The 13,094-nt window shown below is 46.7% G+C and overlaps 1 protein-coding gene across 13 annotated transcripts in view; it reads right to left on the bottom strand.

Moving 5' to 3' along the window:
- The window catches only part of LOC129854399 (pleckstrin homology domain-containing family A member 7-like), a 154,109-nt gene that overhangs the window by 90,440 nt on the left and 50,575 nt on the right, over nucleotides 1-13,094 (bottom strand). The window contains exon 1 of one of the 13 annotated variants that reach the window (XM_055921399.1): nucleotides 3,605-3,742. The exons of the other annotated variants lie outside the window; for them this stretch is intronic. The gene's annotated coding sequence lies outside the window, so the exon portion shown is untranslated. Of the gene's footprint in view, nucleotides 1-3,604; nucleotides 3,743-13,094 lie in introns of those variants that run through there. 13 annotated transcript variants of the gene reach the window in all.

Below are 13,094 nucleotides of genomic sequence, written 5' to 3'. Positions count from 1 at the left end.
TCCCTGTGCTTCCTCCTCCATAACTCTTTCTCCCCATGCAGCACTCTCATGGCTCAGGCCTTATCAGCCTGGGTACCACTCAGAGTTAAGACCCTTCCTAACATCCTCACTGTAACCTGTGGTTAAATCACAGGTTAGATGTTAACATCAACATTATTGTGCATTTTTACACCGGATTTATAATTACACCATGTCTTTATGAAGATGATTATATATCATTAACAGTATAATCATAGTATAATGATATAGTACAATAATATCACACTGTTGACATGTCCAGAGGTATAAACCAGAGATATTTTAAGAAATAGGCTAAAGGTCATGTTGACAATGTGGAACTATACTTAAAAACATTGAAAATGTCTAGGTGTCTCAGCTGGCTTTACAAGACTGATTGATGTTTCAGTATTATAGGAAATGCATGCCTTGAATTGCTAAACATTCAGCACACAGGAAATTGTTATATTCAACAGCATGTCAGTCGCATGTCAGTTGGAACCAAAACACTTAAGTGTAGTTTATGTTTCCATGTGGTCCTGATAGGGAGCAGCTAGCGTGACTGACAGGTCTAATAGCAGGTCTACCAGAGCTTTGTTTGCACTAAGATCTAACTTCCATGTAAAACCTTTCAGGCGCAGCTACAGGATACAGGAGCTACAGGAGGGAGGAGTATTAGTTTAGACACTGCTTAAAAGGATGGGAGTATTTTCCACAGAGCAGATTAAATAAAAAATGTGATTTTCTCAGAAAAGCGTTTGAAATGTTCTATTTCATGTTGAGCGAGAAAGGTGCAATCTATGGCAAAGAAGTTCAGTTGATTGGACATATTCTGCAACACCCAAACACTGTTTGAGCTACAGTAAAACACACTATACAGAGCCTCTTCCGCCTCACACCTCTTCCCCCCCACACCTCTTCCCCCTCACACCTCTTCCCCCCACACCTCTTCCCCCTCACACCTCTTCCCCCCCACACCTCTTCCCCCTCACACCTCTTCCCCCCCACACCTCTTCCCCCTCACACCTCTTCCCCCCCACACCTCTTCCCCCTCACACCTCTTCCCCCCCACACCTCTTCCCCCTCACACCTCTTCCCCCCCACACCTCTTCCCCCTCACACCTCTTCCCCCCCACACCTCTTCCCCCTCACACCTCTTCCCCCCCACACCTCTTCCCCCTCACACCTCTTCCCCCCACACCTCTTCCCCCTCACACCTCTTCCCCCCACACCTCCCCCCCCCACACCTCTTCCCCCTCACACCTCTTCCCCCCCACACCTCTTCCCCCCCACACCTCTTCCCCCTCACACCTCTCCCCCCCACACCTCTTCCCCCTCACACCTCTTCCCCCCCACACCTCTTCCCCCTCACACATCTTCCCCCCCACACCTCTTCCCCCCACACCTCTTCCCCCTCACACCTCTTCCCCCCACACCTCTTCCCCCTCACACCTCTTCCCCCTCACACCTCTTCCCCCCACACCTCTTCCCCCTCACACCTCTTCCCCCCCACACCTGTTCCCCCTCACACCTCTTCCCCCTCACACCTCTTCCCCCCACACCTCTTCCCCCTCACACCTCTTCCCCCCCACACCTGTTCCCCCTCACACATCTTCCCCCTCAAGAGGCTGAAAAGATGTATCATGGGCCCCCAGATCCTCAAAAAGTTATACAGCTGCACCATTGAGAGCATCTTGTCTGGCTGCATCACTGCTTAGTATGGTAACTGCTCGGCATCCAACCACAAGGCATTACAGAGGGTAGTGCGTACGGCCCAGTACATCACTGGGGTCGATCTCCCTGCAATCCAGGACCTCTATACGAGGCGGTGTCAGAGGAAGTCCTAACAATTGTCAAAGACTCCAGCCACCCACTGTTCTCTCTGCTACCACATGGCAAACGGTACCGGAGCGCTAAGTCTGGGACCTGAACAGCTTCTACCCCAAGCCACAAGACTGCTAAATAGTTCACCAAATAGCTACCCAGACTATGTGCATTGACCCTTTTTGCACTAACTCTAGATCTATGCACACACACTGGACTCTACAAAAACACTCACACATACTTATACTGACACTCCAACACATATTTACACACACACACATACACACAGGCACACATTCGCCACACACACACACTGCTGCTACTGTCTATTATGTTGCCTAGTCACTTTACCCCTACCTATATGTTTCTACCTCACTTTCCTCGTACCCCTGCACATGGACTCGGTACTGGCACCCTATGTATATAGCCATGTTATCATGGACTCGGTACTGGCACCCCATGTATATAGCCATGTTATCATGGACTCGGTACTGGCACCCCATGTATATAGCCATGTTATCATGGACTCGGTACTGGCACTCCATGTATATAGCCATGTTATCATGGACTCGGTACTGGCACCCCATGTATATAGCCATGTTATCATGGACTCGGTACTGGCACCCCATGTATATAGCCATTACATTTACATTTAAGTCATTTAGCAGACGCTCTTATCCAGAGCGACTTACAAATTGGAAAGTTCATACATATTCATCCTGGTCCCCCCGTGGGAATTGAACCCTGGTCCCCCCGTGGGAATTGAACCCACAACCCTGGCGTTGCAAGCGCCATGCTCTACCAACTGAGCCACACGGGACCATGTTATCATGGACTCGGTACTGGCACCCCATGTATATAGCCATGTTATCATGGACTCGGTACTGATACCCCATGTATATAGCCATGTTATCATGGACTCGGTACTGGCACCCCATGTATATAGCCATGTTATCATTGCTCATTGTGTCTTTATTCCTCGTGTTATTATTATTTCTATTTGTCTCTATTATTTTCTCTCTGCATTGTTGGGAAGGGACCGTAAGTAAGCATTTCACTGTTAGTCTACACCTGTCGTTTACCAAGCATGTGACCAATAAAATTTGATTTGATTTGAGAGCGAGCTGAATAGAGTACAACCCCAGGCTTTAATTTCAGTCCAGAGCTTTTTCTCTCCTCAACACATTTTACTTCAGAGTATTTTGTCAGCTGAGGAATTCATTCCTCACAAAGCCCAGACTGGGACACAGTTACACTCAGGGTTGACATAGCTCCAATCCCCCCCCGCGCCCCCCTCCCCCTCCTGCTGCGCTGAACAAACGCACAACTTTGGAGTCCAAGGTTCAGCCCGACATGGCACGCCGTATCAAATTTCACAGCAAAACAACAGGCTCAGGGTAATCCCTTCTCCAATAGAGGGGCTAAACCCAGGCTGGCAGCAGCGTGGCACAGAGGGGCATGGCCCAGGGGGCTTTTCACCTCACCCTCACACACCAGCTAGCGCCATGCTGCCATGCTGCACACACACCAGATCCTACGTCAAATACCAGGAACACACTATTCTCTTACAACTCCACAGTCCACTCTCTCTTGCTCACCTCCCACTACTTTGCTTGCCACACATTCTCTCTCTCCTCCTTAACCAAAAGTGAAATGTTATGAAACACATTTCCTTGTGTAACCTCCGATCAGATGTCTCTGTTCTTTTATCTTCTACTGGATCTGTCCTATTATTCTCTCTTTTGTTCTCTCTGCACAAAGTGAAGGAGCAGAGCAGTCTCACCTGGCGTGTCCCAGTGGATGATCGACTTCCTCCTAGTTAGACTGGCTGGTGGTGGTGATCCTCATGGTGGTGGCAAGGGGGGAGAAGGTCTCTCTCTCTCTCTCTCTCTGCTCAGGAGGAATATCTCGGAGCGTTTATCACATCCTCCTTCTTCCTCTCTCCTAACAGCTCTCTCTCTCTCTCTCTCTCTCTCTCTCTCTCTCATTTTCTGTCTTGGCAAGTCCTCAGCATTCACACCTTCTAACATGTACACAATCTCAGTTTCTCACAGTCAGGTCAGATTCACACTTTTGTTACTATTAATCACTTCATCCTGACCCACATATTTGGCACTTTTATTGTCATCCGAGTACCTTGTCTTTCCTCTGAGTGGCTGCCTTGGAGCTAGGGGTAGGGGAAGGTGGGAGGGGACATTGACATGGAGTTCTCCCAACATTGAAACCTCGTCTTCCTCAGTGGTTGATTTTCCCAAATTTGGGCATGCAATAGTCAATCAGTTGCTCCACACTCCGTATCACACGTTGTGACAGGAGGCAGAGGAATCTATCTTCTCCTTGTTAACAGAAACCACTGTCTGAGGTAAGACACTTTAATAAGTTTTTCTGCTTCTCACACATACTTTTGTAAGGTATAGTACCTATTTTATAACCCCTGCTGTGGGCCAGCAGATTGGCTGAAGACAGTAGTGTGCTGTGACCTCATGGGGATGGTGAAGGAAGTGAAACTGATCCAGAGGTATGCAGGCCAGGCCTGGAGAGCAGGTGCTATTGACACTGCCCCATGGTCAATATTGTGAATGATAAACAACCATGGTTCATGTGCCAAAAGGAAAAGCTTAAGAACTAGAAATAAACTGCTATCAGCTAGCCCTTTCTTTATTCAAATAGTTGATCTTCTTGAAAGGAAAGTTTGCTAGTATACAATGCAATTGATTTCATAACACATTTATTGCAGAACTTAGACAGCATTCCTTAGCTAATTCAAAAGAGACAATAACATTTCTATAAACATTGGGTTGATCATTAAGCTGAGGTGTAGACTGAGCCATCTCAGATAGGCCTCGTCAGTGAGAGATTCAGCAGAGGAATGTTTCATTTGAATCTAGTGTGATGTAACTAATGTGGTACGACTTTCAGAGCTATGCAGGTCAGGACACCAAGTACCACTGACTGTGACTGACTGTGACTGTCAGTGTCTGCGTTTCTACTAATCACCAATGAGCACCATGGCATGTAGCATTCATTTGACGCAGAGAGTTAATTACTTTGATTGGAAATCTAATCTAGTTATCTGTAACAAACACCAGATTCATATTGGCAGCTGTGCGGCACAATAAATTAGGCTTGTTTTTCCAACGACATAAAAACGAGTGGATCTAATACAAGGCTAAATAATGAGACAGAGGTAGAATGGAGAGTCATAGAGCCCTTTCACCACAATCATTTCCAGTGATGTAAAAGGCCATTACCAATGTGAAAGGGAAGGTACAGAGTAAGTCAACAGAGTCAGGGACATCCAGAATCTAATAAGACCGGTCAGGCCTAGCAGAGTGAATTATTTTAACGGTGGTTATTATCCCAGCAAAATGAGTTAAGTCCATTAAGAAGATAATCATTCTGCATGAGGATTTACACATGTCCATTTGCCTTTATCAGTTCCCTCAACTAAGCACTACAGCCATGCCAGCTTCAATTCAAACCATTTTGTGGGAAATTATCCATGCAGAGCTACAAAAAGCATTTGGAGCATTGAAAAGCTTCTAGTCATTCAATGAGAAAATGTGAAAACCTGCAGGGTACCGCCTGGCTACCCAGCCCTGAGCCCTCCCATCTCATCTCATCACTGACTGGCAAGCCTTGCTTCAGTGAAGAAGACACTCCTCTTCTCTGTACTTTACACATTCTCTCCAATCTCCTTTAGCAGAGTAACTGTCTGTCTGACAGGCTGAGGTTACCTCATTAGGCTGTAATTATGGCCGGACTGAAACATATCTCAACCACCCAGCCAGGGACGTTTTCACAGGTAGATCAACTCTGCCAAGCTTGCCCCTGTGGGAACAATCGGACCCTCTTCTCTCCTCACCCAGGCCCACACCACAGATGGCCAGCTCTAAAGTCCTGAGACACTGCTGGGCACAGAGTGGCCCTGGCAGGTCCCAACACGCTCCATGGGAAGTAAACACAAGGCCTGAACCGTGGCACTGAGTCACCCTGGCAGGGGGGAGACGCTTGAGGACACAGAGACTGAGCAGCATACAACAGCCAAGGCACGATGCTTCTTCTGACACGGCACATTAAAATGCAGTGTTGTACCACACACCTCCAGCCACAAGGTCGCGCTGCTCCAAAGCAGAGGCTAGCCAACAGCTAATTAGAGAGGCCTGAAAGGAGAGGGGCCCTGGGACTGTAATGAGGGGTTTAGCTGGACGAGAGGGCCACTCTCTCACACGCTTTGTTCTCCAGGCTTAGAAGACATTCTGAAAAGTAATCACTCCTCTGATAGAGAATGTTGATGCTGTTCCTAAGATGAGACTGTAGCGTCAGCCCACTGGGCACACACCGGTAAAATCAACGTGGAATAAACGTTGCATTTACGTCTGTGCCCAGTGGGAGGGGAGACATGCAATGCCAGACACAGACCAAAAACCGGGACAAATTACATGTGCATAGAAACACCATTAAAAGTGTTTCTATGACCAAGTAAACAAAATGAGGGCTCCCGGGTGGCGCAGTGGTCTAGGGCACTGCATCGCAGTGCTAACTGCGCCACCAGAGTCTCTGGGTTCGCCCCCAGGCTCTGTCGCAGCCGGCCGCGCCCGGGAGGTCCGTGGGGCGACGCACAATTGGGCTAGCGTCGTCCGGGTTAGGGAGGGTTTGGCCGGTAGGGATTTCCTTGTCTCATCGCGCTCCAGCGACTCCTGTGGCGGGCTGGGCGCAGTGCGCGCTAACCAAGGGGGCCAGGTGCACGGTGTTTCCTCCGACACATTGGTGCGGCTGGCTTCCGGGTTGGAGGCGCGCTGTGTTAAAGAAGCAGTACGGCTGGTTGGGTTGTGCCTCGGAGGACGCATTGCTTTCGACCTTCGTCTCTCCCGAGCCCGTACGGGAGTTGTAGCGATGAGACAAGATAGTAATTACTAGCGATTGGATACCACGAAAATTGGGGAGAAAAGGGGATAAAAAAAATGTAAAAAAAGTAAACAAAATGAGATGCTTGGTGTTCAGCCATCTAATCCAAATAAAGTTTCCTGGTGTCCATGTAGGCCCTTTACAGAATGGCCATCTCAGCAGCTCTCCTCTCATAACTCCCCTCTGTTGCTCCTTTATATGGCCAGGCGTTAATAGCTTGTATAGTAGAAACGTTGCACTTGGTTACGGTGTGATAAACACTCATCAACACTCTCACTCCTGTTTGACATTTTTCCAGGCAGTGCCAACAGCAGTCTAAACAGTAAAAGGCCTGGGGGAGAGGAGGAAGAGGAGGAAGAGGAGGGAGCCATTCAAGTGTCCACATCAGCACTTCCATTACTCCAAAGGCACAAAAGTAGCCGACAAATAAATATTTATAAAGGATGATTTGATGTAATTCATCAAAGAAGTTGCTGTTTTATGTCCCCCTCCAACCATCCCAATGAAATAACTTTGAAAGACACTTATCTTGGGATCAATAGAGACAGAGATTTGCTGTGGCAAAATAAAAAGTTGGGAGTTATCTGGAACAAGGGGGATGAGGATCGGAGGGAGAATCAATGAGGAGTCCTGCAGCTTCAGGGGAATATTTAATGCCCATAGATCCTGCATGCCGTATCCCAATCACTCACTACCTGACTGCCATCCAAAGCAATCAGGGGTCACCTCCCTGTGAACTGCATACGCAAACAGTGTGCTGCTAGGAAAGGAGAGGGGACACTAACTATCCTCCCCCCTCCTGTTTTTCTCTGCTCTTTATCTCCATCAATAGACTACAACACACTTGATGTTCAACACTGTCACCTCCTTGTTCAGATGAATGGCTTGCTACTTCAACCACAACTTCTTCCAATGACCGTATGTACAGCAAATGATCTTGTCAATGGCTTGTTAGTCACTGACTAACAACGATAGTCTACAACGATAGTCTACAGCGCCTGCTGAAAGGAATGACTAGACAATGTAAATGTAGGACCAGGCCCATAGACACTGGTGACAAGCAGTCCCCTCCGTCACTTAACGCAGGATCAGAGGAGTTGAGGCTGCTGGAGTGCCATGACCCTTGCACTAGCTTGGCACAAGTACCCTTCAGCTGCCTGGAAAACAAAACTTGACACTTCCAGCACAACACACAATGTTCTGTCCTGTTGTCCATTTCCCCCTTTGTCCGCCTGAACTCACTCACACTTCAACTGGGTGCATTTAGTAAAGCAGTCACGCTCAAGGACAACATCAGCAAAAGTATAACGCACCTCTGAATACGTCAGATCCAACATATGGTTTGTTAACATTCTCTTTTTTTATTTTATTTTACCTTTATTTAACTAGGCAAGTCAGTTAAGAACAAATTCTTATTTTCGAGCTTTGCCTCAATATTTATTGTAAAACTGTCTCTGGAACCCTGGGACAGAAGCACACTTCAGTCCTCATCTGGAGGAGATGACTAGATGGCAAGCCTGTGACAGTGCTGTGTTCTCCTTGCTTGCACTTGGAATACTATGACACACAAAAACACTTCTCTCTCTTTTACCACAAAGAGAGAGACAAATAGAGAGAGAGAAAGGGAGAGAGAGAGAGGAAGCAGAGAGGAAGCGAGAGTGACAAAACCTCAAGATGTTTATCTTTAACATTCATGAGTCAGAAACTGTTTGAAATGAATAGGTTATCATGTTTTTTACACCGATAATAAACATTTGAATAAGAGCCACACTTGAATTGAAATGTTGGCTTTCAGTATTCTGAGCATATCGCTCTGCTCCATCAGTAACACAGGAGTTCAGCTAACTAATTCTATGAAGGCAAATCTAAATGAAAACAGCCCCCCTCTCTTATCTGGCTGACCCCATACCCAAAGATCGATACCGCTGCTCAGTACAGGGCCAGGGGTTCAGAGATGTCCTGCCTTCCCCCACATCCCCCCTCATCCCCGTCGGCTCAGAAGCTCTAATGAGCCTGATAACCGTCACATTCCATCACAGCCTGCCTCAGCCAATCACATGTTAATGAGCCCTCTCGACCGCGGTAGCAGCCCCGGAGTAGAGACAATCTCCAGGGAGACCTGAGCACGGAGCCCAGCCTGTACCACAGAGGGAATACAGGGGGGGCTGAGCTGTACTGGGGGTTGTACAACGGCTAGGTCTGGTCCTAGATGCTGATTGGTTTCAACCAATGTCGAAGCGCTGGGATCTGCATTGAGGAGGAGGACGACTGATGATAGTAGCAATGAATGACGATGAGAAAGTATGATGATAATTGAAAAGAAGAGGATGATAATGATGATTGGTGCATATTGGCAAAAAAATATTGATTGTATTGATCATAACCTACAGTGACACATTTAGTTCCCCAACTGACCATGGACTGCTGTAAACACATGGTGTTAACAGTGGCAGAGGGATGCTCCTCTCATCCTTCTCTTCACTGTTCTTAAGATGACACAGTCTCTTCAGTCTCCTCTCCTCGCTCCCAGGGCCGGCGCCAGAACAAATCAGTTGGACAGGCATGTGATTGCCATAGGCGTGCACATTTTTTTTATGGGTGTTATAGTAAAGACCATAGACAGCTCGTGAGTTTCAAGTTTTGGGAAGCAATTTACAATTTATCCTGGACACATTGATACGCTGTGGGCCATTGGCGGCTAAAGAAATGAGCGCATGGAACTCAGAGGTAGCCTATAGGCCAATGCAACAGTAGTCCTATACTGCAACTTCCATCGTCATCTAAGTAAAATACATAGGCCTAAAGCTGACAAATAAAAACAGAAGAAAATATCCTGATGAAAATTCAGGTTATTTCAATCGCATTCATCTCTCTACTCCACCTGTCTGCCTCCCTATCTATCTGTCTTGACTTGAGCTATCACTAGTGAAGTGCAACATTGTAGCAAATCATTTAACTGGATCCGGCACTAGCGAACTTGCAAAATTGTATCAACTAGCCTTTTCCGGACTCTCAGAGTTTCCAGACAGCTGACGTTTACACTGGATATATGGGATCATCAGATCATGTTATTTTTAAACTGGATATATGGGATCATCAGATCATGTTATTTTTAAACTGGATATATGGGATCATCAGATCATGATCTTTTTCTCTTTCACACTGAGGCTTGATGATTATCGAGACCGGGAGAGTGTTGGATTTTTCCCCAAAATATTGTGAGGAACTAACATCATTTGCAATGGATGTTAAAAAAGCAGACTTCATTGACTTACTGCGCGAGGTGAAGAGAAAATGTACTGTGAAGCTCAGCTTATTAGTGATGGACGTGGTCAGAAGAGTCAGAAATCAGACATCCCCAAATGGACACTTTCCTACATTTGCATGAGGCAGGCCAGGTAGGTCTACTTCTATGCGAGCTCAGGCGCGCGTGCTACCTCTATCAGGACAGAGAAACCAGACACATGCTCATAGAGCACTCCAAACAAAATACAATTAAAAGATTGACAAAACTCTTAATGGTTATGCAATAACACTACTATAGCAGGTTGTGAACTCTGCAAACAACGTTTCCACTCAGAGAATGAGAATGATAAATTACTGTAATTAATACATTTATTAACAGAAATTAATTCAACCAAATGTTGGGGATTAATGGTACATTTACTTGGTCTAATGGTGATATAATGGGGAATTGATCAAAATCGTGCTTCTACACCTGTATTGCTTGCTGTTTGGGATTTTAGGCTGGGTTTCTGTACAGCGCTTTGAGATATCAGCTGATGTAAGAAGGGCTATAGAAATACATTTGATTTGATTTGAAGACAGCTGACTGCATTTTCTTTTTTATTATACTTTTTTTTTTTTTTCCTTTTTCTCTTGTCTCAACGCTGCCACTCCCGTACGGACTCGGGAGAGGCGAAGGTCGAGAGCCGTGCGTCCTACGAAACACAACCCAGCCAAGCCGCACTGCTTCTTGACACAATGCCCGCTTAACCAGGAAGTCAGCCGCACCAATGTGTCGGAGGAAACACCGTACACCTGGCGACCGTGTCAGCGTGCACTGTGCCCGACCCGCCAAAGGAGTTGCTAGTGCGCAATGGAACAAGAACATCCCTGCCGGCCAAACCCTCCCCTAACCCGGACGACGCTGGGCCAATTGTGCGCCGCCCCATGGGCGCCACGCAGCCCCACGCGGCTGCGACAGATTTAATTGACTTACTGTGTAAGGTGAAGATAAAATGTACTGTGAAGCTCAGCTTATTAGTGATGGACGTGGTCATCTTCTTACGGAAAAACCCACAGACACTAGGCCCTCCATGGAATGAGATGGACGCCCCTGCTTTAGAGGAAGCCGGCATCTGAACAGTTCACTGTGCACCCGCCAACTTTCCTTTCCAATTCCCAAGTGGCTGAATCCAGAGATCTGTATAATGACGAGGTGCTCATGTCTCTGCCCTGACAATGGGAGTCATTGTCCCAAAGGTGGGAAGTCAGGCGACTAGCTTAGGTCTGTATATTATTCCCATAGAACTGCATTGGACGTGTTCTGAAAACATTTTGGCGAGAGTGAGCCCTTTCTCTCTGTTGAAACTTCAGTATCTCACCGGGGAAAGCAACCAAGTGAGCAAAACAGCACCCCTCTGTCTTACTACATGTAGCCCATCTATCTGATGCTGTCTGGACAGAAATAGTCAACATTCCATACTCTTTTGGTCCAGACAGCATCAGATAGATGGTCTACTGAGACAGAGGGGCGCTGTTTCGATCGCTCAGATGCTTTATCTGATTGATGCGATTGATGCGTCTTTCTGCCGGTGAGCGTCTCGGTCAAATAAATGATCAATATTTCAATATTTGATTTGGGCCGGCAAGGAGGTATGGTAGGTCGGGACAGGCCCCCTAAGGCCCGCCCATAATGCCGGCCCTGCTCTCTCCTCTCTAGACTCAGAGAGGTTCAGAGCAGGCATACAGGGAGGAAGCTCAGTCCAGGGCCCAGAATTCAATTCTTACGCTCAGATGAGCCTCTCCATCTTGATTGCGGACCATTTGCAGGCTGTAATTGGGAGATGTGACATTATGCCTTGATCTTATGCAGCCAGCCAATCAGAAGGGCTCGCTAGGGCTTCAGCCAGGGCTTCAGCCAGGGCTTCATTAGCCAGAGTAATGAGGTGACTCCTAGGGCCTGTAACATTACTACCTGAGACGGCCGCAGGCACCCCGTCCCCGACCAGTCCCCACCACATCACACTGATGATATTGTCATACTCTATCTACGAGAGATATAAACATGAATAATGATCACACTCAGCAAAATGAGGAAATGTCATCTGTGGTGGGATGGCGGAAAATACTACAGAAAATGTGATGACAGATGAGTAACAGAGAGAGAGAGCCCTTGGTTTCCTCATACCCTGAGGTGCTGTATTCATTCATCCTTATCTCAATCTGATATCAGCACAAAAATACATTACAGGCAAACAGATAATCTAAAAGCATTTTTGTCTGGACTGCAATCAGCACAAAACTCTGGTCTGCCCAGACCCAGGCCTGTTAGGGAGTGTCCCATGGTTGCCAGGCTCTGGGCTGGCTGAGGGCTCCCTGTCTCCCTGCCTGGCCTCCCAATAATCCTGTTCAGCTCAGAGTGGCGAGGGGAGTGGAGGTTAGTTGAGGGGTTAGAGACGGGAGGAGAGGGGAGGAGAGTGTAGGGGTGGAGAGGAGAGGGAAGAGTACAGATGTAAGATCTTAATTTGATCATTCTTTTGTTGCTGAGAATTTTCCTGCGCAGCAGGAAATACAAACTTATAGTGTATTCAAGGTTTAAAAAGGCTTCTAATGTTTGTAATTTCCACTTTAAAATGTCAGACTTGATTTGGCCTAACAACACCTACAAAAAAATTCCATTAATTATAACCAAATCTTATCACGTACAACTTTATCATTTTAGCTAAAGAAGCGTGGTTGGTCGGGGTGTATAACGCGAATGTATAGCGACCCAAAGGTTGCGAGTTTGAATCTCATTAGCATTGTAGCTAATTAGCAACTTTTCAACTACTTACTAGTTTTTAGCTACTTTGCAGCTACTTTGCAACTACTTAGCATGTTAGCTAACCCTAACCTTAACCCTTTTAGCTAACCCTTCTCTTAACCCTAACCTTAACCCTTTAAGTTAACCCTTCTCTTAACCCTAACCTTAACCCTTTAAGTTAACCCTTCTCTTAACCCTAACCTTAACCCTTTAAGCTAACCCTTCCCCTAGATTTGTGTGTATTGTTAGATATTACTGTACTGTTGGAGCTAGGAACACAAGTATTTTGCTACACCCGCAATAACATCTGCTAAATATGTGTATTCAACCAATAACA

Source organism: Salvelinus fontinalis, chromosome 4 (genome assembly GCF_029448725.1).
Source record: "Salvelinus fontinalis isolate EN_2023a chromosome 4, ASM2944872v1, whole genome shotgun sequence".
Classification (NCBI taxonomy): domain Eukaryota; kingdom Metazoa; phylum Chordata; class Actinopteri; order Salmoniformes; family Salmonidae; genus Salvelinus; species Salvelinus fontinalis.
The sequence above is the reverse complement of the archived record's forward strand: the minus strand, read 5'-3'. Positions and strand labels throughout refer to the sequence as shown.